Source organism: Suncus etruscus, chromosome 4 (genome assembly GCF_024139225.1).
Source record: "Suncus etruscus isolate mSunEtr1 chromosome 4, mSunEtr1.pri.cur, whole genome shotgun sequence".
Taxonomy (NCBI): domain Eukaryota; kingdom Metazoa; phylum Chordata; class Mammalia; order Eulipotyphla; family Soricidae; genus Suncus; species Suncus etruscus.
Genome location: NC_064851.1, coordinates 133,725,947 through 133,749,034, shown reverse-complemented (window position 1 = coordinate 133,749,034; position 23,088 = coordinate 133,725,947). Strand labels below are relative to the sequence as shown.

At 36.2% G+C, this 23,088-nt stretch overlaps 1 non-coding gene across 1 annotated transcript; it reads left to right on the top strand.

Annotated features, from left to right (window-relative positions):
• The first annotated feature begins 697 nt into the window (after positions 1-697).
• LOC126007561 (U6 spliceosomal RNA) lies at positions 698-801 on the top strand. Its single transcript, XR_007495110.1, has one exon. It is a non-coding gene; the product is annotated as a U6 spliceosomal RNA (small nuclear RNA).
• Positions 802-23,088: the final 22,287 nt, after the last annotated feature.

The following is a 23,088-nucleotide window of genomic DNA, read 5'->3' as shown; positions in this document are numbered from 1 at the left end:
GAGCAATAAGAAAGGGAAGCAGTTTGACAGTCCACTCTGTGAATTGGCACATTCTCTGCAATCATACAAAAATGAAACAGGAAACTTGCCTGCCTTTTGTTCAAGGTATCAATAAAAATAAATGGACAAAGAGCAGAGTTCTTCCATGATCTCCAAAGAGCCAGCAATAACTGTTGTGGAAAATTACAGAAAAGTTTTATACTATGGCTCAGCATCCTTGAGAACGAAGTCACAGGAACATCTATTTCCTCCAGGGAAATCACTGAGTCGACTACAAGGCACAAAAGATATAACAGCCTAAAAACACTTTGAGTGGCAAATCAAATGCCGTAATTGAGCACATTTTAGAGTAATCTTGATTTTAAAAGTTGTAGTATAAGATTAGCATGCCTTTATTGAACTACTCCCCAAAGAATACAGCATTCTGAGAATTAAATGTGAAAGGATCAACAGGTTGTATTAGAAGATCAATGTTAAGTGTTCTGTATTTCTATTACAACACTGTCTTTGCCACAAAGAAGTGACTATTTAATTTCAAAGGTCACATGCTTAGATAGAAACATAGTTTGCATTAATTCCTATCAGTTATTTCTCAGGAATTTAGCTAAAGTAAAGCTGATTTTTAAGAGTAAAGGGATATAGGATAGAGTTAACTTCTCAAACTCATGGATGAAGTAAAGCTCAATTTTGTGTAAAGATGGCATTATAGGCATAATAAAAATATTCTCTGCGATACAGAGAAAATTAGCATGGCCCCTGTGCAAGGATGACACCCAAATTTGTGAAGCGTTCCTTATTTAAAAAAAAAAATGTTCTCTGGCTCCTAGATTAGAGGTCATCTGGGATATGACTAAGCAGACATTATGATCTCAAAGAAATTATAGTGGGTTACCTCTTCATCCATTATTACTCAAAAACTCCCAACTGATCACAGTAGAACATTCTACAAAGAAGGTAGCATATATCCTGACAAAATAAAATTTAAATGATATAAAATCCTATTGTTTATTAGTTTTGGGTCAATACCGGTTGACACTTAGGAGTTATTCCTGGCTATGTGCTCAGAAATCGCTTCTGGCTTGGGGGGACCATCTGGGATGCTGGGGGATCAAACTGCAGTTTGCCCTAGCCTAGCGCTTGCAAGGCAGAAGCGTTATCTGTAGCACCACTGCTCTGACTCAAAATATATAAAATTTTAAAGAAAATATCATTACAAGGTTACATTGAATATGCTAAGTTGGAAAAAAATGCAAACTATCCACAAAGCAGAAGCCAATTCCAGAATAAAGATTGCCCTAGATAAGACAAAGATACTGATTAAGGCTTCACAAGAATTCTTGAGTGGGGGCCAGAGAGATAGCACAGTGGTGGGGTATTTGCCTTGCAAGCAGCCGACCCAGGTCTGATGTTGGTTAGAATATCAGCATTCCATGTGGTTCCCCATGCCTGCCAGGAGCGATTTCTGAGCAAAGAGCCAGGAGTAACCCCTGAGAGCCTCTGGGTGTGGACCAAAAACTAAAGAAAAGAAAAAAAAAAAAAGAAGTCTTGATTGGAAACATACCCCACCCCCCAAAAAAAGATAAAAGTGTATAAGCACTCAAAAAAAAGTCCTGAGACCCAATTTGTGAGTAATTTTCTATAAAATACAATAAAAGGAGGAGAGGGAATAGAATAAAGCGATAGAGCAAAACTATGTATAAAGAATGGAAAAATTAACCGCAGGAGAACTATGAAGGAAATAACACCAGTTACAGCACAATGTCAAGAAGAAAACCAAAATGAGAGATTGTGAAAACCATCCAAACACAATGGATACTAGTAAAGACAGGAATATTATAGAATTAAACACGAAGAGGCAATTTAAAAGACAATTTTACCCCTTCAGCTGCTAATTATTTTTGTATCTTTAGAAAAACATTAAAATACTCAGGAAGTCATGCAGCTGCTTATTCTATGTTCTACTTTTATGGGAAAGAGGTAAGTAAAATGAAATTAACCCTAAAGTTATTTAAGGTAACACATTACAGCAGACACAGTCAAAAATCTGCATCTAGAGTACAAGAAACTAAATGAAATGATGTTCCAGAAACATTAAGAAAAGTTTAAATTATTCTTTTATGTTTGTTAAGGCATAAAAGCATTAACATAGTTTTTAAATGCTGCTCAGAAATAGTTGGGAGGTAAATCAGTACTTCGAAATAAAAGGAATCAGAAAAAAAATACCTAACTCCACTCTCGTTACAGACACAACAAACTTTTTATTTAATAACAAATGCCTGAGCATAATTACCTACGTGTACATGGATTATGTAGAATTTCTATAAAAGTAAGAGAAAAATAATAAACATAAAACTTTTAAATGACTTTCCCAAAAGCTTCCAATTAACTATTGAGGGATGGGAGCTGGACAGGATGGAAATAAAAGGATGTGTTCTAACCAAATAAGTTAAAAATGGTGGATGAAACCTAGAAAATGTCAATAAGAAATATTTAGAGAGAAAGGGAGACACACACACACATATACAGATACATGTGTGTGTGTGTGTGTGTGTGTGTGTGTGTGTGTGTGTGTGTGTGTGTGTGTGTGTGTGTGTCCCTATAGGAAAAAAGACAAGTAGCCACCAAAAAAGAATGACTTTATCATGATGTGCTATTTCCAATGTAGAGATCTGAAGTTAATCTTTAGGGCCCAGAGAGATAGCACAGCAGCGTTTGCCTTGCAAACATGGACCAAAGGTGGTTGGTTTGAATCCCGGTGTCCCATATGGTCCCCTGTGCCTGCCAGGAGTTATTTCTGAGCACACAGCCAGGAGTAACCCCTGAGTGCCGCCGGGTTTGACCCCCCAAAAAAAACAAACCCTTATCTTTAGTACTTTCTTTTACCTGTTCCCAAAAGCTCATCAAAATAGGCAAACACAAATGTTATGCATCTCTCCTCTCTGTCACATACACACACACACACACAACTTACTCACTCACTCTCACACACATACGCCTTATAAATTCATTGTCAACCATATCTAACTCAGGGTTGGAGCCAAACCCACCTCCTGTATTTTGTATTTTTTATAAAATAATATAATTATATGCATATATTCATACAAAACTTATGCCAATGATAAGGAAAATATTTTCAGGAAAAGTTTCTCCAAACTGTTTCACATCCTAAATTACACCTGCAATTTTACTGATAGTTACTTATAATGCTCTTTCTATAATTTCAATGAGAATTTACATTAAATTAACATTTGTGTTGAAATTATAATTATCATTAGAAATACCTTATTGTAGCCAGTCAAGATAGTAGCACTATATATATATACATATATATATATATATATATATATATATATCTGTGTCTGAATCCAGAATGCTGCTCTTTTGCTGTGTTGAGCAAGTTATATGATTTTGCAGTACATATTTGGTTTTCTCATGTGATTTTAGCTTGCACAACTGTAACAATCACAAACATTGTGCTTGTCACCTAGAATATGTTATTTCAGAGTAGTTAGTATCTCATCTTTTTTCTTTTTTGTTTTTATTGAATGAACTATTCTAAATCATGCAATAACAAATCCATTATCAGATTATCATGAGATTTATTTGGTAGCATCTCTTCAGTGAAAAATAAAATGTTTTTAGCACTTGCATTCTTAGTAAGATAAAATGGAAACTTAACTTAAAAGTTGTGTAGAGGGGCCTGCGAGGTGGCGCTAGAGGTAAGGTGTCTGCCTTGCAAGCTCTAGCCAAGAAAGGACCATGGTTCGATCCCCCAGCGTCCCATATGGTTCCCCCAAGCCAGGGGCAATTTCTGAGCGCTTAACCAGGAGTAACCCCTAAGCATCAAATGGGTGTGGCCCAAAAACAAACAAACAAAAAAGTTGTGCAGAAATCCCCATTATTAAAAAAAAAAAAAAGACAAGAAAAGGGAAGTAGCTGCTAATTAGCAAGGAAGCCATGCAGTGATGTATTGTGAGTGTCAAAATAGAGTAGCAAAGTCAGGACTATATCTCATATACTATGAGATAGCCAGCCTTCAGGAAGGGCCATATTACCTAGTAATTTAATCTGAAAGATATTAATCATGACTGAAAAGCTTCCTACACCAGTAATAGGGAGAAATACCTACATTCTAGTAAGATTTTTATGATAAAAGACATATTTCCTTACACATGAGATCAGGAAAAACAATTATCAATCAAAGATAACCCCTGGATACCTATTTGAAGTGAAATTGCAGGTCAGAAAAAAGTGAGGAAAAAAAGCACTGGACTGTCTCTGTAATGTTAAGAAGCTCCTCACTATAAATTTTCTTTTACAGATTTTCAGCTGTATATGATTTTAAAACATTAATGATTTAATGACTCCCAGACAAGGAAAGAAAAGGGATGTCAAAAATCAAAGACAGGTACAACTGTATCATCAGCACAAAAATGGAGACTGACATCATAATGATGAAAAATCAGTCTAGGTCAAAAGTATGCAAACTAAAATAATGGCAATATACAATCACTTGGTTCTTGGGAAGAATACAACTGGCAATCGATCAAAAAAGGGGGATATATACCATCTAATAGCCAGAAAATTAGGAATTCACAGAGCACAAAATCAAGAACATCAGAATGCATCTTTACTATGCAAATTCACTGTTCATCCAAGTTTACAAATCAGGATAATCTGTTATTTCACCTTATATTATCCAACCAATGACCATCTGGGGCTATTGGGCTAAATTAAATTTTGGCCCAACTCTCCATTTTTTTGTCATTTGAGATCAATGAAGTTTTAGAAACTCTTAAAATCCCAAGATAAATGGACTAATTGTTGATCATCTGCTGTGCCTAGACAATTGAGTTACTTTATGGAGAAAAAACTAGCTTAAATCATAAGAAAATAGTAGTGTGTTAAGATTTTCTAAGAAACTAATCTATGTAAGCACAGCAGTCTATTATAGAGCTGCAGAAGAATGCATCCTATATCCCCTTTGTAGATTTTTCAGAGACTAAAGAAATAAATAGCAAGTAGATTGGTATGAAAAACTCAAGAAGCCCAACAAAGCTCCCTATTTTCATTTCAGGTGCCAACATTTTATAGATTAGGAGAAGATATGAGAGAGAAGGGAAAGGAGTTTACCAGAATTCCATTAAAGGTAAAGGAGTTTACCTTATTTTATTAAACAACAGCATGCATATTTAAGTTCTGTCCATTCAATTATGGTAAGAGATTGGGTCTCCCTATGTACAGTGAGAGAAAAGAATGATATCCTTATGAGGAAAGTATGTAAATAGGAAACATCTATTCTAGATGTTTCCCTTTTATGAAATTAACCTTCCACCAAAGACATTCTAGCATGACAGATTTTACTTTCCATACTCTATTCTCTGGCAAAATCTCACTTAGGATTTGTGGGAAATGGAGGCTTTAAAGAAAGTGCAATGGTAAGATGCTTGTCTTGCACCCAATCCACCTATGTTTGATTCCTGATACCTTGTTTGGTCCCTCAAGCCCTGGCAGGAGTGATCCCTGAGTGCAGAGCCAGAATTAAACCCTGTACACATCCAATAGTGGCCCCAAACAGGATGGAGATTGAAGTGTGTTGGGGAAGAGCCAGAATCTGTAGCATCCCAACCTTCAGATCTAAAATCTTGGTTTGAATACTAAGATACACATATGATATTCAAAGAAGAAATGCTGCATTAGTCAGGAAAATGTTTAATAGCTACTATAACTATCCACCAAACCCAGTGTATTAACAAAATTTATGTGTGTGGTTTATTTTTCATAGAAAATTGGTTATCTACTCCACTTTCTTTCTTGAAGCATTCACTCTGAGATCTAACTGCTTCTAGAACATAAACACTTTCTAGGTTCACCACGTAAGGAAAAGTGCACTCTTTTATGTTCAGCCCTAAAAATGGCCTTCATCATGCCACCTTTACATTAATTTTAGTTACAAAGAGTATGAAGAATATAAACACAGTTATATTCTCTCTTCATATGATAAAGGAGGATGAAAATATAGTCTTTGTATGTTTCTAAATAAAACAGATTAGTAGATTATATTCAATAGTGCATATTACAAAAGCAGATATACACTTATGTATAAGCAAATAAGAAAGATTTTATGAAAAAAATTGGAGTAAGAAAAAAATTTTTAGACAAAGGGAATCAACAGTATCAAAAAAAAAATTTTTTTTGGTTTTTTGGGCCACACCTGGCGGTGCTCAGGGGTTACTCCTGGCTGTCTGCTCAGAAATAGCTCCTGGCAGGCACGGGGGACCCCGGGATTCGAACCAACCACCTTAGGTCCTGGATCGGCTGCTTGCAAGGCAAACACCGCTGTGGTATCTCTCCGGGCCCCAATATCAAAAATTTAAAAATATGTACAGAGGCTGATAAAAAGACAAAACATTAGACTGATCTCACTAAAGTGGCAAAGGTTTTATGTGGGCAAAGGTTATAGAGGCAAATAAAACAAATTGGAAATGGTATTTGAAGCCAACTAAGTAACTTTAACTTTCCCACTTGACTATAAACACATTTATTTGTAGTTCCCTAGCTACAAATACAGAAATTATGGAGGATATGAGAGGTGAGTATAAGATAAATAACTGAAAAGATAAATAACTGAGGCAATAGAAGAGACAAAAGCAGGAAAACAAACTGGATAAAATTTAAAAAATAAAAATGATCTAAGAGTACAAATGAATAAATATCACAGGCCCAGATGATAAATAGCCTTTCCTCTTTTTTTTTTTTTTTTTGCTTTGTTTTATTTTGGGGCCACACCCAGCGGCACTCAGGGGTTACTCCTGGCTCTGTTCACAGAAATCGCTCCTGGCAGGCATGGGGGATCATATGGGATGCCGGGATTCGAACCACCGTTGGCCCTGGGTCAGCTGCTTGTAATGTAAAAGCCCTACTGCTGTGCTATCTCTCTGGTCTCACAAATACCCTTTCTGTCTCTGTTTTAATATCCTCAGGCTTAACAAGATAAAAACATATACCATCACCTCTCTGGTTTCAATGTACAAAAAGAGGGTGTAGATTTTTCCTTATTGGTAATTCTCACTGGGGCCCCCTCCTGCTTGTGAGCTTTCCTTTTCTCATAGTAAACCTGCTCGACTCAAGGAATTTCATTTTTTCTCTTACTCCCAATCTCAGGGGATGAAGACAAGAACCTGACCACTGTAACACAAGGAAACCAACAAGTTACTTTGAGAACAAATTAGGTGCTAGTCTAGATGCACTGAATTTGGATACATTTATGAACTCCTTTTACAGATTTATGCATCTGTAAAATTAAGAAAGCATGCATTGTGTAAGAAAGCTACATTGCTCAATTTCTTAACTATGTGAGAGAAGACTGATACATCACGAAAACATGTGCAATGATGGTAGATCCACAGTCAATCAGAAATGTGCTACTGTGAAGATGGAAAACACAGGCATGGCATAAGGAAGAATTTAACATGATACTTAAGTGCAAGCATATTGTAGTTGTGGAGCAAGGAATCAAAAACAGCAAATGATTTCTTATCTAGGTAACTGAGGATGATGATATACAAAGAATAAGGTTAGGTAGGAATCCAAAATTGGGAAGGACTAGGAACTAAACATAGGAAAATATCTCTGAACTAAAAGCAAGCAAACAAGTGCCCTGTAGAGTTAAAGACAGTTCAAGAAACAACTGCCCCATAAAATCAATTTAGCATCAGTACAAGTAATAAAAGTTAAAACCATAAGAAAATATCCCAGTCCTTTCAGATTTTTGGATTTCTCTAAGTTAATTACAGGTACATTTTTAGTATCTGGATTCATTTATCCCCTTCTTTTATAAGCACATACAAGAATTAAGAAAATCAGCATACAAAAGAAAGGTTATTTACAACTGAAAGAAGCAACAATGATTTAAATTTACTGAAGAAGCAGAAAATCAAACTAGTCCTCAAGCCTTTCCTCAAACAAGACATTTCTGTTTACATATTTTGTTCAAATGTGCATAGCTCAATTCATGCTCCAGTCCTTGGAGTTTTCGAATAGCCCAGCAGACTCTTGTAGATGCCTCCTTTTCTATTAGCTATCAATATCACCCACTTTCCTTGGATGTTTTCCTGTTTGGGTGGCTTCAGATCTGCACTTTCACTCGTTGTCTGCTTGGAGATCTGGGCATGGAAAGTTTTCTAGAACAGTGTCCCCAGGACAGGACAGACAAACCTCCATGAAGAAATCATTTGTTCCATGAATTATGGATCTGGTTTGTCTGGGAAGTAAAAGTTAGAAAATGAAACGAGGAAAGCAAGGCAAAGTAAATAAAATATAAAAAAAATAAAGTTTATACTTTATTTACACTGTATTTTACACTTTATTTTACACTGTAAAACTTCATTAAGAATTCAAATTCAAAAACATTAAAAAAAACACACACACACACAACCCTAAAACTTTTCACATCTCTTTGTCCCTCAGGCTTATTTCCTAATTCAATACCATAGTGGAATTAAGTTAGTAAAAGCGGACAGTGGAAAAATACAATGCAAACTGATCTCTTAAACTATAGCTAATTCATCTCCTAAACACTTACAAGTGTTCTCTTTCATTGACTAAATAATGTCTCTATGGGTGCTTAGTATCAAACTGTGAAAAGGCTTTGTGGGTATAAAAATAAACTAGTAAATTTAGGAGAGTTAAAGCAATTCCACTAATCTGTATGAAGCACACACACTCTGGCACTTTGCTTCTCTAGATCATAAGCACAATACAGGAAAAGAATAGCATCTCCTACAAGAAAAAATATTCCAGTGGCTGGCCAATTCAGCCTTTCTACCAGCTGAAATATTCGTAGATAAACAAGTCCTTGCACAACCTCAAAACAGAGCATTTTCATGCTACACATGGGGAATGCTGAGCAAGACCATCTAAAAACTTGAATGAGAGCAGGATACTATCCATCCTAGTCTGCTGTAGGACAGAACTACAGAGCTGAACCCAAGTCACATCACCAAGAGGGGAAGGCCCCATCTAAGCCAAAGAAAAAAAGAAGACCAACACCAAAACGGCAGGATGTGACTGCAAATGACAGCAGGTAAGAGCACCATATATCAATGAGAGCATAGTCAGGTCAGATTAGAAATAAAGTGGAGAAAACAACTGACTGAGCACTCCCTAGTAATATCTCCACTTGTCTTCATTTTCAGAACACTTAGAGGTACAGAATCAGGATCAGGCAGACACTTTGGGAACATTGGTCTCTAGCAATAAGATCAGGCTTTTCTTTATTCTTACTTTACATACAAGAATTCATCAATCTCATGCAATTCAAAAGCTCATTCTTTCAATACAATGTTTACAAAAGACTCATTAAATGAATAGACTCTTCAATATATCCATTTCCAGGAAACCTATGCATATATAATGCCATGACAAAAAACACCCAAGGAAACCAGATCAAAGTTTGACAAAATTTCCCTATGGAGGAGCATATATCAATATTTTAGACTTTGTGGGTAAAGTGAAAAAGTAATCACATATTAAGAAGAAACTTGGGGCTAAAGCAGTGGCACAAGTGGTAGGGCATTTGCCTTGCACGTGACTAACCTAGCATAAACCATGGTTTGATCCCCGGCATCCCATATGGTCCTCCAAGCCAAGAGTGACTTCTGAGCACAAAGTCAGAAGTAACCCCTGTCATCTGGCATCACCGGGTGTGGCCCAAAAACAAAAAAAAGGAAGAAGAAGAAATTAATATATAAGAAGGTAAGATTTAATGCTAAAGATAAGAATGGCTCATAATCACTTTAGGTTTTTATACTGATCTATGAACGAGATCAAAGAAATTCTCTAGGAAGATGTCACTACTCAGTTAATGTTCATTGTTATTTTTTTTCCAAAATAAAATTGATTTTTTAAAACATCTTAAACATGTGCTATCATACATAAATAAGTGGCAGCTGAATAAGTCTATAATTTATGGACTATAACTTGCCAATTCCTCGTTTAAACTAAACTTTCTAATTGTTAAATTATGAGGGATTGGAAAAACAAAAACTCTGAACCCCTGAGGATTGTTTCAAATTATGGAATAAATACAAACAAAAAAATGTCTCATCCTACCAGACTAATTATATGTCTTGACTCTTAAAATTCATGTGTCAACATTCAAGTTTCAGATGGACTTTGGAAGATTCATTTTGTCAAATGGCTGGATCATAGTGCCCAGATATGTGATCAAATTTTCTATATGCATCTATAATGATATCATCTATGATGATAGGATGAGATTCCTATATGAATATATGGTTTTGAGTAAAACAGATCACACTCTATGGAGGAGATGTATGTTTCATCAATACAACTGAAGTACAGAACAGAACAAATACTAAACCCTCCAACCCAAAAGTAGAAGGAATCCTACCACATGCCTTCAACTCCAATTATAACTTGAAGTCCTATTTTAGCTCTCTAGTCTACTGGCTTCTGTTTCTCTGAAAAACAATGAGAAATATATTATCTGAATTCTATCTCATGACTAAAACTATAATAAGATCAACTAAACACACCTCACACATAAAATCACATTCATACTGTGAGAAAAATTACAACAAATGTAATTAATCATAATATTAGTTTACCGTCAGGTTTATTGCCTACCAGATAGATGCTGGAGACAACAATTTATTATCTAGATCATGCCCTGCTTTTTGACTAAAGGGAAAGTGGAGATACAAAAGAACAATGACAACATAACTATTAAATAAATTCATTTTAAAGAGTTTAATTCTAAAAATGACAAAAATTTCAGGCTAGAGTGATAGCAAAGCAGGGAGGGCATTTGTCTTGCATGTGGCCAACTCAAGTTCAATACCTGGCATCCCATATGGTCCTGTTGCCCACCCCCCTCGATCTTGCCAAGAGTGATTCCTGAGTACTGAGCCAGAAGTAACCGGTGTTTTGGTGTGGCCCAAAAACAAAAGCAAAAAAAATATGAGAAAAGCTTTATATGGAAAACAAAAAATAATATTAGCAAAGAATGGTAGAGTGGACCAGAAAAAGGGTTTTGGAAACATAATGCAAAAGAGACTCTTTAAAATGGGACTCTTTATTGAAATGACAGTACGGAGAAATTGTTAAATTGAGTAAGCAAGCAGCACAGACAAAACCGTCTTTAATAAGAAAAGTTATGTTTTCTCTTAGTAGACATGGAAGACCAGTGAATTTTAGAGGACAAAAATATATAATTCCAAAGAAAAGAATTTGACCCCATATAAAGTGTTAGAATAGGTATCCCATTTCCTTAAGAAGAGAAGTTTCCCCACTCAAACTGACCTGATGTAAGTTCACAAAAGGAATTTTCTATACTAACTACCCTTCATGATACTTGAACCAAGTATTCAATGGAAAGAATTAATCTCTAAATAATATGAGGTCTTTAGAAAATCATCACTTTAACTTTTTTATATTTAGCACTTAACTCAGCATCTAGTATATATCAAATACTCAACAAATTATGTAGGATGTAATCAGTTATTAGATTTAATTCACTATTATAAAGGTTGTATTGTGTCTTCTATTTTTGCCTCCAGTCCTAGTCCTAATACAAAGTGTTTATCACCCTAAAAACTCCCAAGTGATGAGTGATAAAGGTGTCTTGTAGTTACAATAATATGGGAACTGGGTTGGTTTTTTTTTTTATTTAAGCACCATGATTACATACATGATTGTAGTTTGGTTTCAGTCATAAATAAAGCACCCTCCTCAGCAATGCAACCTCCCCACTACCAATGCCCCCCATCTTCTTCCTTCCCCACCCCCTGGAACTGGGTCTTATTATGGTGCCAGGAAACATTCTACTCATAGGAACATGAGAGAGTGTGACATATGTGGGTGTCTTGATAAGCATTTAAACTGAAGAGATATTTTAAGAAACAGAGTCCCTATGTATTCTGATGCCAAATATTTGAATTTAATTCTAAATTGTGTACGAATTGAGTTTATCTATATGACAACCAGGTAAAACCAAAGCATTGATAGTCATGTGGGAGACATGGTGAATTGCCATGTGAATTTGTAATCAAATTTTTTTAAAGTTTTGTTAAGCAAGAACCAGGCCTTTATGCATATCCTGCTTTAAACCTTTAATCAAAATTATATTCCTAATATCTAGCTGGCATAGGTAGTCCTGAAAAATTATATAAATCAGATGCTTAAACATTTTCTCACAATTTCACCAAAGAAATACAATACAGGCAAGTGCTGCCAAGAACACCCCTGACTCATTGCACGGTTGGTTTTGAATTAATTTTTAATCATTGCACATTCAGTTTTGATAATTGTTGCCAGTTCTTTTGATATCATAATATTATTTTCAACCTTCACATTATTTGAACCTAGCTAGAGTTATAACCTAGTTGAAGATGCTAAGATCAAAAGTGTACATTTGAAAATAATAATCTACGTTTGATATTTTACTTGACATTGTATTATGGGCAGAAAACAGCCTGCTTTTAGATTTTAGGGATTCTTCCTCTGTTCTTTTTCATTTATCTTTCAATAATTATTGGAAATAGTCAAAGCAAATTTTGAAGCTCTTAGGAACATTCTTGTAAGCTACAGAATTGGTGCTGTACTGTTTAGCATTTCCTTGTCAGAATCCAATTATTTATCCCTTTAGAAAGTTCATGTCAATAATAGTGGTCTTCGTAACTTAGAAATATCCACTCCAAATGGCCATAGCTTATCACCCTAAAAACAGAACTAAATCATTCACAGACAAAAGTTTCAGCCTCAGCTATCTGAGAATTCTTTAAGTTGTGAGTTGGGATAGGGTAACAATACTAAAGGTTTTTTTTTAATATATGGTTATTGGATTATTTAAAGTATCAAAAATTCTTTTTGTGGACTCCACTTAAGTAGAAAATTCCATCTATAGATGGTGAGGAGAGTTGCAGGAATATTTAAAAATAACAACATCTTTGAGAAATTGTCTTTTATTTCTTCTCCCCATTTTTTGATGGGATTAAATGTTTTTTGATAAGTTCTATGAGTACTTATATATCTTTATTAGTCCTTTATATTATGGGTATTGCGTGAATAGTTTATCTTATTCTATGGGTGGCTTTCCTATCCTAGGCACTATTTCCTTTGAGGTGTAGAAGCTTTTAAGCTTAATATAGTCCCATCTGTTTATTTCGGGTTCCTTTTGTTTGGAGAATGCTTTCTACCCTGAAGATAGATTCCTTTAGTCTCAATGTCATGAAGTTTTTTACCTACATGTTGTTCAATATACTTTATAGTTTTGGGTTTGATATCAAGGTCTTTAACCCATTTGGATTTGAACAATGGAGGTCTAAGTTTGCTTTTTGCAAGTGGCTGACCAGCTGTCCCAACACCACGTGTTGAAAAGGCTTTCCTTGCTCCAGTTTGCATTTCTTGCCTCTTTATCAAAGATTAATTGATTGTATGTCTGGGGAACATCCTCTGAATACTCAAGTCTATTCTACTGATCTGAGGGTCAGACACATGAAAAAAATGCTTCACATCACTAATCATCAAGGAGATGCAAATAAAAAAATGAGGTATCATCTCATGCCACAGAGATTGGCACACATCACAAACAAGAACAATCAGTGCTGGCAGGGATGTGGAAAGAAAAGAACTCTCTCACTCACTGCTAGTGGGTATGCCATCTATTCTAGTCCTTATGAAAAACAATATGGAGATTTCTCAAAAAACTGGAAATTGAGCTCCATTATGATCCAGCTATATTATTCCTAAGGATATACCCTAGGAACACAAAAATGCAATACAAAAATCCCTTCCTCACACCTATATTCATTGCAGTGCTATTTATAATAGCCAGACTCTGGAAACAACCAAGATGCCCTTCAACAGATGAATGGCTAGAGAAACTGTGGTACATATACACAATGGAATAATATGCAGCTGTCAGGAGAGATAAAGTCATGACATTTTTCTATACATGGATATACATGGAAACTATTATGCTGAATGAAATAAGTCAGAGAGAGACACAGAATAGTCTCACTCATCTTATGGTTTTTAAATATGGTTTTAAAATAATATAAGACATTATTGTAATAATGACCAGAGATAAAGGCCGAAGGACCAGCTCATGATATGAAGCTTACCACAAAGAGTGGTGAGTGCAGTTAGAGGAATAACTACACTAACAACTACCATGACAATGTTAATGAGTGAGAGAAGTAAAATGCCTGTCTCCAATACAGGCAGGGGGTGAGTGAGGAGGGAGATGAGGGGCATTGGTGGTGAGAATGTTGCACTAATGAAGGGGGGGTTCTTATTATGACTGAGACTCAACTACAATCATGTTCATAATCATGGTGCTTAAATAAAGATATTATACAAAAAACTTTATAAAATAACAGCATCTAATATTCACAAGAGATTAATTTTTATTTTTGGGTGATATAATGTATTACCTGGAAACACAAAATTTTCCTAGTGATAAAAACCACATGTATTCTGTTTTGATTAATGGTGAGTATAAAAAATTCCAAGAAAGAGAACAAATTTTATATTTAGGCCAGCCCCAAGTTGAATATAGTAAGTACATATAATATTATAATGAAGATTATAACTATCCCATAGTCTATATTTTTCTTAAGAATATAAAACTAAAAGCATTGTCACTGATATCAGGTGCAAGGCTAAAGATGTACACTGTATTCATTCTTATTCAACAATATATTAGAAGTTTTAGCAAGATCAATCAGGTAATTAACAGAAATCAAAGAGATTCAAATTGAAAAAGAAGCAAAATTATTTCTATTTATAGATGACATGATAGTACACAAAGAAAACCCTAGAGAAGTTGCCCATATACAAATCTAGAAACAATAAACCATTACAGCAAAATAGACAACTGCAAAGTTCAATACACAAAAATGGATCAGATTCCTATTACAAATAATGAATCAGAGGACAAAACATTCAGAGTCTATTTGATTAAAATATAGTCCAAAATATCAAGTACATAGGAATCAACTTAACAAAAGGCATGGGAGATTTATAATATCAAAACTTCCAAATACTTAAATAGGCCTTAGGAAACAGAAATCATCCCATGCTCTTGGATATGAAGAATCAATATTGTCAAAATGAATATCTTATTTAAATTACTAATGAATTCAATGCAATCCTTATTCAATTTCAGATGGCATTATCCAAGGACTTAGAACAGTCAATAATAAAGTTTGTACAGAAAAAAAATGCTATCAAAAATAGAGAAAGAAGAATTTAACAAACTTCTCAAAAGAAAATAAGTGGAGTGCCAATAGGTACATAAAAATGCAGTCAGCATCACTTACTATTAGAAAAATCCAAATCAAGACAGCAATAAGAAACCATCTTATACCAGTAAGAAAGACACATATTTAAAACAGCAGGAACAATCTGTGCTGGCAGGGATATGTTGAAAAGGAAACGGATGGTGGGAATGCTGTCTGATTCAACCTAAGTAGAAAACGGTATAGGGAATCCTCAGTAAACTTAGAATTGAGCTGCCATATGACCCAGCAATTCCACTCTTGGGTATTTACCCCCAGACTTAAAAACATCCATTCAGGGGGCTGGAGAAGTGTCACAAGCAGCAGGGTGTTTGCCTTGCCATGGTTCCCCAGACATCCCAGATGGTCCCCAAGCCAGGAGCAATTTCTGAGTGCATAGCCAGGAATAACCCCTGAGCATCACTGGGTGTGCCCCCCCCCAAAAAAAAACAGGGACTGGAGAGATAGCATGGAGGTAAAGTGTTTGCCTTGCATGCAGAAGGTTAGTGGTTCAAATCCCGGCATCCCATATGGTTCCCCGAGCCTGCCAGGGGCGATTTATGAGCATAGAGCCAGGAGTAACCCCTGAGAGCTGCCGCGTGTGACCCAAAAACAAAACAAAACCAAACAAACAAAAATACTCATCCATTCAAAAGAACATATACACATCATTAATCACTTCTTCACTTAATGTAATAGCTAAGATGTGGAATCAATATAGGTGTTCAACCATAGATTCTCCTTACATGGGTACTGATTACATCAAGAAAGTAGAACCCTCAAGGGCTTATATACACCAGATTGTCTTCCAAATGTCCAAGCCTCCAAATACATCAAGAATAAGTGCTTCAACTTTGAATCTGGATGAGAAACATTCAACTCATAACAAGATCTAATCTAAATGCATTTAATAAAGTGTTTCTGATGTAAATATAAAGTGTTTCAGTCATGCTATTGCTTTCCCCCGAATATGGTGACTCAACCAGAACTTAGAAGCTGCAATTTGAGTTTGTTAAAAAAGGGAAAACCCTGCTCTAAAGAAGAGCAAAGATTTTATACAAGTGTTTCTAAGAAACATTTAATAACAAATTTTTTTTTGATTTGTATATCTAGTTTTGTAAAACTAGAGAACAATAATTTTGGATACTACTTGGAATATTAACTTCACATGTATGAACTAGAGACTGCTATCACTAAATTGGGGTGTTTTAACTCCCCCACTCTCCTTTTTAAAAATTCAATAACAGAATTTTCATTTTCCCTCTAGGGAAAGCAATCTGCCAAAGCTTTGTTGAAAGATGCTAACAATATGAAAAAATATTGAAAACAATTAGAGACAAATGGTGCTTTGAACTTAGCAGAAAGTGTACATCAACTCTCACAGGAAATCTCAGAAATTGTATTAAAAATTCCAAATTTTTTCAAAGAGCAGAACAGCATGTAGTTATTTACTGAGTACACTTTGCAGGGGGTATTCAAAGCACACAAAAGGCTTCTTTTGTTTATGATAGGGATTGTCTCAGAGTTCCCTAGGTTCTGTCACAACAGCATCCTCACAGTTACTCCAAATATCTTGTGTGAAACAACAGGGTCCCTACTTAAGCTTCACACAAACAGAACCATTGAGCCAAGGTCATGTTGCTTTTCCCCTAGGACTTTGAGCTTTGCAGATCGTTTTCTGTCTATTCTCTCCCCAGCCTCCTGTTCCTTCAGCAGGGCAGATGACTCCCAGAAAGAAACCAGCTGCCAAGGCTGTAGGGGACATTGAGCAGCAGAAGCCAAGCTGCAGGAGTTGGGAAGACAAAACATCTCTATGCCCAATCCACACCTCGTGATGCCTTTAACATTAAGAAATATGCACACTGTGCAACAAGGAACAACACCGAGCTAAATGGAGAGCTGCACACAGGGAGTGTGTTCAGACATTGGCAAACAGTCTTTCCTGTAAAATGACAGCTGTTTTGCTCATTGTTCTGCCTCTTCTGTTTCTGGAAACATGCTGTTCATGGTATGTTGGGTTTTGAAGGGTTTAGAGGTCTCTACTGAGATGAGGAGAATGATGTGGGGAAAGATGAGGGGAAGGAGAGGAAATTCTGAAATATGCCGATGATGACAATTTTCTCTTCCCACCCCCACCCCAACTCAAAAACAAGTGTGCAGATTTCTAAATTTGGCTCAAAGCTTAAAAAAAGGCATACATCATACATTTTTTTCTGTGCAAAAATATATATTTACCTATACTATTTCAGCAGTTTACACTTTTCTAAGTGTAGAGAAGATCTTAACCAAATAGTCATGGCAGAGATGGAAACAAAGTGACCTTTGGTGCAGCACATAGTGAGGAGATGACCCTTGGTGTGGAGTATATCGGAATTAGCATTTCAAAAAATATTTAGGAATGAGAGGTAAACATGATTGGGAGCTATTAATATAAAAAAGAATGAACCAAATATTTCAGGAAGAGAGTCTAGAATAGGTAAAAAGCTTATACAGGGTGGGGGGTGGGGGCAAAGAGAAACTAAGAACGAAGAAACTTATGAAAGCCTTGTTTGTAAATTAGGCAAAGTAGATTGTGCTGAGTCTTGTGGCCATTCTAAATATTTACACTTAATACTTAATTCCCTTAGGCACCCCCTTTATACACACACACACACACACACACACACACACACACACACTGACATGACACTGAAAATTGGTCAGTTGTATGCTCTCCCTCATACCATTAGATCTGAATTAGCTACCCACCCAAATAAGTCTACTGCTTTCCATTCAGTTTATCATCCATGGAAGGACCAATGGGCTTTTGCACTGGACCACAGAATATACATCACTTATAAAAATATGCCCACACTGTGCTCAAAAAAAATCTCATTAATCCTACATGTATTTCTTATTTTTCTGACACAGTGTAAGATGTTAGATCATTGTGGAGCAGGGCGATGAAGTTGAGTTTCTGAACAGGTGAGTCTGAAGCTCAGATCTTGCCCAAATTGTGACAATGAGCAAACATACTGCCAGGTTTAAGAATTTTCCTTTCCTGCTATGCAGTTTACCTTGGGGACCAGAAATCGTTTTCTGTTCAAGGTGGCAGCAGAAGGAAGGGTGTGGGGCCAATTACCATCCATGCAATCAAATTTTTAATTATTATGTCTTTTCCTGGTAATTGAATCAAGCTGTCCATGTGAGCTGAGTTTCTGTTTAGAATTTTAACTTGTGGGGGTTGGGAGTGGAAGTCCTTGAAAGTCCTATGATTGATTCATGGGTGAAATAAAGAAAATGCCGTTGAAATATGAATGACACAGAAAGGCATTAAATGTCACTTTTTAAAAATTCTATTGTCTATCAAGCAATCCAAATTAATTTTAAAATGATAATTATATCTTTGAAGAGTATCTAATTAGTATGAAAAGGAACTTTGGTTGACTGTAGAGCTCTTCATCTGATTTCAATTGAAACACAATAATAATATTCAACATTAATTTTCAAAGCTTTCCTAACTTGACTGAGTAATTCTCTGTTTTTGAAGTTTAAAATTATTTTTCTAATCTTTTATTTTATTAGGAGGTAAGCAAAAATCCCGTCATGGGTCACAGTGGTCAAAACATTTAAATGCCCTAAGTTCAGACTTGGTCAAGTTTATAGTTCATAGAAAACAGGTATTTTATCAGCCACAAAACCCCAAAATGAAAATCACTAGACTTTTTTCTTATAGATAATGCAGTAGTATCTGGTGTTCCTTTAAGCGGCTGATCATTTGGGAAAACAAAGAACCATGATATTTAATTTTACTGTCAATAACAAAATCACCTAATGCCAATGCACAAGTTCAAAGTTGAAGGGCTATTTCAGTTCAATGATTAGAGCTGTAAAATGCTTCTTGAAACTGGCATTTATGATCATTCTCTAGTAAATGCTCAAATGATCTAACTTATTCAGCAAGAACATTCATTACAAACCTATTAGATTTGCATAAAATGCACTCTTGCTGCTATCCTTGCACATACAATGGTGACACCATATGAGCTAAGGACCATAAGATGTCTTAATGGGTTACAGCAAAATATTAATGGTGCAGAACTAGATCATTTACATTTACTACCTAGACATATGTTGAATGCTACTAATGAGAGGATACTAGGTTTGTAATGCCCTTCTCTTACATGCTATGATTGATGCTTTAGCTTATTAATCCTTCTTTATAAGGGAATTTATATTAACCAAGCCAACTATTTTCCTTCTACAAGGACTTTAACTGCATACTTAACCATCTTTTCCTAATCTTCCCTGTTTAATTTCAAGAAAGTTACACTGGGAGTTGGAGAGATAGCACAGCGGTAAGGCATTTGCCTTGCAAGTGGCTGATCCAGACCAATGTTGGTTTGAATCCAACATCCCCCTGTGCCTACCAGGAGCAACTTCTGAGCATAGAGCCAGGAGTAACTCCTGAGCACCGCAGGATATGATCCAAAAACAAAATAAAAAAGAAAGAAAGAAAGAAAGAAAGAAAGAAAGAAATAAAGAAAGAAAGAAAGAAAGAAAGAAAGAAAGAAAGAAACAAACAAAGAAAGAAAGAAAGAAAGAAAGAAAGAAAGAAAGAAAGAAAGAAAGAAAGAAAGAAAGAAAGAAAGAAAGAAAGAAAGAAAGAAAGAAAGAAAGAAAGAAAGAAAGAAAGAAAGAAAGAAGAAAGAAAGAAAGAAAGAAAGAAAGAAAGAAAGAAAGAAAGAAAGAAAGAAAGAAAGAAAGAAAGAAAGAAAGAAAGAAAGAAAGAAAGAAAGAAAGAAAGAAAGAAAGAAAGAAAGAAAGAAAGAAAGAAAGAAAGAAAGAAAGAAAGAAAGAAAGAAAGAAAGAAAGAAAGAAAGAAAGAAAGAAAGAAAGAAAAACACTGACCTTTTTGATATGCCTTGAAAATGTTAACATCCTCTAGGTCCTCACACTTATATAGTCTCTACCTGAATTGGGTCTTTGGAAGAGACATCAAGATGGTGTTCAATAGGCAAAAGACATTATGAAAGAAATATCCATTAGATTAAATGTGGCAAGTTCTGTAGAGGGCAAGGAGAACTTATAAAACACACTGCAAGTCTGATCACTGTGAAGAGGATAAAGGAAGATACTGTAGTGGAATCCTCCCACTGTATTGCCTAGAGTGGAACTTCATCTCCCTGTGGTGTATTTGTCATCCCCAAAAAAGCAGAGTGAAAGTTTGTATACACATACATGTGAATTTGTCTATCTGAGGCACTAGTGCCACACACTAGTGCCAATAATTCTAATTTTATTTGATTTTTTTTTCATTTGGGTGTTTGATATCTTCTGGGGTCACACCTGTCAAAGTTCAGAGATCATTTATGTTGATCCCTCAGGGCACATAGGGGATGTCAAGAATCAAACACAGGTGAGCTTCATGCAAGGCAAGCACAGACCTACTGTACTCTCTTTCCAGCTCCAGTTAACTTTATTGCTTTCCATTTTTGCTCTCTGACATGAATACTAGCTCTTAATTCTATAGAACTCAATATTTCTTGTTAATTTTTATTTTTAATTATGAGAACAAAGATGCAAAGAAAGAGGACAAGGTAAAGTTACAGTGGAAGGACAATCACCCATAAACAGAATTCTCAGTAGTCCCATTGCTGATATCTTAACTTTGAACTTTCAGCCAAAGAACATTAAGAAAAATAAAACAGAGCCCATGTACAATTACTTTGTCCCTCAAGCCCCCATATTGTAGTACATAATATTTCTTAGCAGCACACAAAGCAATCTAAAGACATAAAACTTATGTAACTCCTTAAACATTGAAGGCAAATTACTTTTTTATATTTCCATGCACATGCATATTAGTTTAAGTTAACCTCAAAAGTTTAAGTGGGCTGTTTTTCTTAAGGATTAGAGTCAAAGGTGCACAGTAAAAACGGTGTTAGAGTGGCAATTATTGTTTGCATAAGCCCACCAAAATATGAGGGACAAGGAAAGGAAAAGCCTTGGCCTAAATACAAGGAGACCCTACCCCTGAAGTTTCCTGGCATAAGACCAATTCTAGGCTCCAGGCAAACTAGTTTGTCCAATCCAGGTCATTGTCTGTAGTGCCAATACACTTTTATTTTTCACACAGTCTCTGTTGTTGGTATCATGTTTCTGTATTAAAGATCCTGGAATCTGCATATCCTATATTGCAGTTAGGATGGTGCAGAGCGTCCTCTTGTTTCACCTCACAATTGAAGAGCAATGCAGAGAACCCTGTCCTGTAAGCAGGTTGTTGTTGTTGTCAAGTCTTCTTAGTGTTAAGGGAAGTCTCTTTTGAGCAGGTCGATGTCAGAGCTGTGGTAGGGTCTTCCCTGGTAGAGGATTGCTTCCAGGTGTTGTTATATAAAACCTTGGATGTTTCGTAGATAGCTTCCCTGGTTCAGGGGTGAATGGAGGCTGCCCATTCATCTGAGGCCTATGCCAGGTCATTATATCAATGTTCAGGGTGTAAAGTCCCATTGCACTATGAGATTTGTGTAAAACTCAATATTTTAATGTCATTTAAAACTGAATTTCACTTTGCATCTTTCTCTATATCAATTTATTTTGACATAAAAATGTGTCTTCAGATTTTTCTTGTCTCATTAACATTTTACTGTCAACCCTTTTTATAAGCACAAATTAAAAAATGGAAAATTTACCAAAAATAAAATTTTATTTTAAAATGGAATATTTAATTTTTCCACAATTTTCATCTGACTAGACAACTAAGTGTGTTGGCAGAGATCAGCTTTTCACACAATTTTCACCCATCCCTGAAACCTAAATACTCTTTCTGCTCTGAGTGTCATACTTTTTATTTTCCTAAGTCAGTAGATGGTAAGACCCTGTATAATAAGTTTCATGATTCCATTAGTAGAGCCTCCTTGTTTGGTCCTGGAATATAATTAGTACCTTGACATTATCACTGAATATTGAATATACAGATCTATGAAGCTAATATAGTACATGTTCATCATAATCAATGCCTACACTCAGACAATACTTTATATTTTTAAAAGTACAAATGTGAACAGATAGTAGGCTATTTATACAGATATAAAGGTTAATTGCATGTTCAGGAACAAGTAGACCAAGGATTGTCAAACATTTTTGGTTAAAATCTGCAGACTGGTGAGAATAGTAGAAATATTTAAGAGATCATTAATGTAGATAGGAAGGAAGGAAGGAAGGAAGGAAGGAAGGAAGGAAGGAAGGAAGGAAGGAAGGAAGGAAGGAAGGAAGGAAGGAAGGGAGGGAGGAAGGAAGGGAGGGAGGAAGGAGGAAGGGAGGGAGGGAGGGAGGGAGGAAGGGAGGGAGGGAGGGGGGGTAGGGAGGGAGGAAGGGAGGAAGGAGGAGGAAGGAAGGAAGGAAGGAAGGAAGGAAGGAAGGAAGGAAGGAAGGAAGGAAGGAAGGAAGGAAGGAAGGAAGGGAGGAAGGGAGGAAGGGAGGGAGGGAGGGAGGGAGGGAGGAGGGAGGGAGGGAGGGAGGGAGGGGAGGGAGGGAGGGAGGGAGGAAGGAAGGAAGGAAGGAAGGAAGGAAGGAAGGAAGGAAGGAAGGAAGGAAGGAAGGAAGGAAGGAAGGAAGGAAGGGAGGGAGGGAGGGAGGGAGGGAGGGAGGGAGGGAGGGAGGAAGGGAGGAAGGGAGGGAGGGAGGGAGGGAGGAATGGGAGGGAGGGAGGAATGGGAGGGAGGGAGGAATGGGAGGGAGGGAGGAATGGGAGGGAGGGAGGAATGGGAGGGAAGAAGGGAGAGAGGAAAGAAGAAAGGGAGGA